The sequence below is a fragment of the Hakea prostrata genome, chromosome 7 (genome assembly GCF_041222555.1).
Source record: "Hakea prostrata isolate BN-2017 chromosome 7, UWA_Hpros_2, whole genome shotgun sequence".
Lineage (NCBI taxonomy): Eukaryota > Viridiplantae > Streptophyta > Magnoliopsida > Proteales > Proteaceae > Hakea > Hakea prostrata.
The window spans coordinates 32,131,518-32,133,265 of NC_142606.1; the positions used below are offsets into that span (position 1 = coordinate 32,131,518).

The following is a 1,748-nucleotide window of genomic DNA, read 5'->3' on the forward strand; positions in this document are numbered from 1 at the left end:
CCAATTGTGAATACCCAAATAGAAACCCTATGTTTTATATGCTAAACATCACATATTGAATTGGAATTGATTGCAATAGTGAGAATTGATGGGGAATCAATTAAGGAGATGATAAGAATTGAGTTAGGAGTCTTGACCAAGGCTTGACAGCAACCTCAAGAGTGGATTTGGAAGGCCAGACAGATCCGAATTGTGTTGGGTTTTCTCCTACAAGTCAAACAACAAGTCTAGTTTCAAGAAATACCTTCGGATTGAGCACGGGGGTTCAATAGGTGCTTCAACTAATTCAATCTTCGTCGATGCGCAGGTTTTCACTAAACACTGACAATGTGCTCAAGTAAGGGGCATCATTGTCAATGTCCATAGGCTCTAGATCACGCATCGAATCTTCAACTAAGAGGGCCCACAAGTCTCTTCTACCTCCACTTCGGGTCTTCGGACCTACAACAGTGCAAAATCGGGGCCGGGTCAGGGTTAGGATAAGGCCGGATTTTACAATATGTGGATTGACAAGCCTAGCTAAATTGGCATTCTGGCAATTTGGGGCTTGAGGGAACTGGACATTTGGATTATGAGAAAATTGGGCACTTTGTTTTTGAGGGGCACCAAAGTGATTTTGTGTGAAATAATTGCTTAATCCATTTTGGTTTTGCCCTTGAGACCATGAAAAGTTAGGATGATTCTTCCACCCAGGATTGTACGTGTTACTGTACGGGTTTGGAAACATCGCATTGACATTCTCATGTTGGCCTTCAGAATAGCTAGGGCATTCCTCAATTACATGTGTAGGAGACTAACACCATGCACACATAGCAATAGATTTTTCAATAAAATGTACTTGACTTGGTGGTGGTGGTGCAACTTTAACTACTAAAGTCTCTTAACTTTTTCAAAAGATTATCTATTTGTGCTTCCTTATGAACTTGGCTATCAATAAAATATCCCCTACTAGTCCTTTCAGACTCTTGGGTTGATTCTCATTCTCTAGTTCTATCTGCTAGGTCTAAAAGAAATTCCCAAGCTTCGGAATCATAAGTGAATGATGTAAATCCTATGGGGCACATAGATTCCAAAAGTTGCTTTGTTTGATAATCGATACCCTCATAAATTATTTGGCATAAATGCCATAATTCTATACCATGGTGAGGGCATTCTTGGGGAAGGCTTTGGAACCTCTCCATTACCTTAGCAAAGGATTCATTAGGTTTCTGACAAAATTGAAGAATATCATTTCTTATTTTGTTTGTCTTACAGAAAGGAAAGAATTTCTTCAAGAATATAACAGTAAATTGTTCCCATGTGGTAATGCTATCCCTAGGTAAGCTATAAAGCCACTTTTTGGCTCGATCCTTTAATGCAAATGTAATGAACTGTAGTCTTATGGCATCATCAGTGAGTTGTTGTACCTTCTTAAGAACACAAACCTCCTCAAACTCCCTAAGGAACAAATATGCATCTTGATCAGGTAATCCATGAAATTGGGGTAACATAGACAGATAATGAGATTTAAGTTCAAAATTATTACCCCTTACATCTAGTAAACGTATACAGGAGGGTTGTGCAGATCTGGTTGGATAAAATCTATCTCTAAGACTCTTAGGTGGAGGTGGTGGAGGTAGACCTTCCATGGTCAAGTTAGACACTCGGACAATTCTATTTGTAGAATCACAAGTCCAGACACACATGCACTAACCACCTAATGCAATTAATGGCACTTATGAAAGAATGAGATTTTTTTTTTTTTTTAT

The 1,748-nt window shown here is 38.8% G+C and overlaps 1 non-coding gene across 1 annotated transcript; it reads left to right on the plus strand.

Annotated features, from left to right (window-relative positions):
- The first annotated feature begins 1,134 nt into the window (after positions 1 to 1,134).
- On the plus strand, positions 1,135 to 1,241 carry LOC149010901 (small nucleolar RNA R71). The gene has a single exon (XR_016174862.1). It is a non-coding gene; the product is annotated as a small nucleolar RNA R71 (small nucleolar RNA).
- Positions 1,242 to 1,748: the final 507 nt, after the last annotated feature.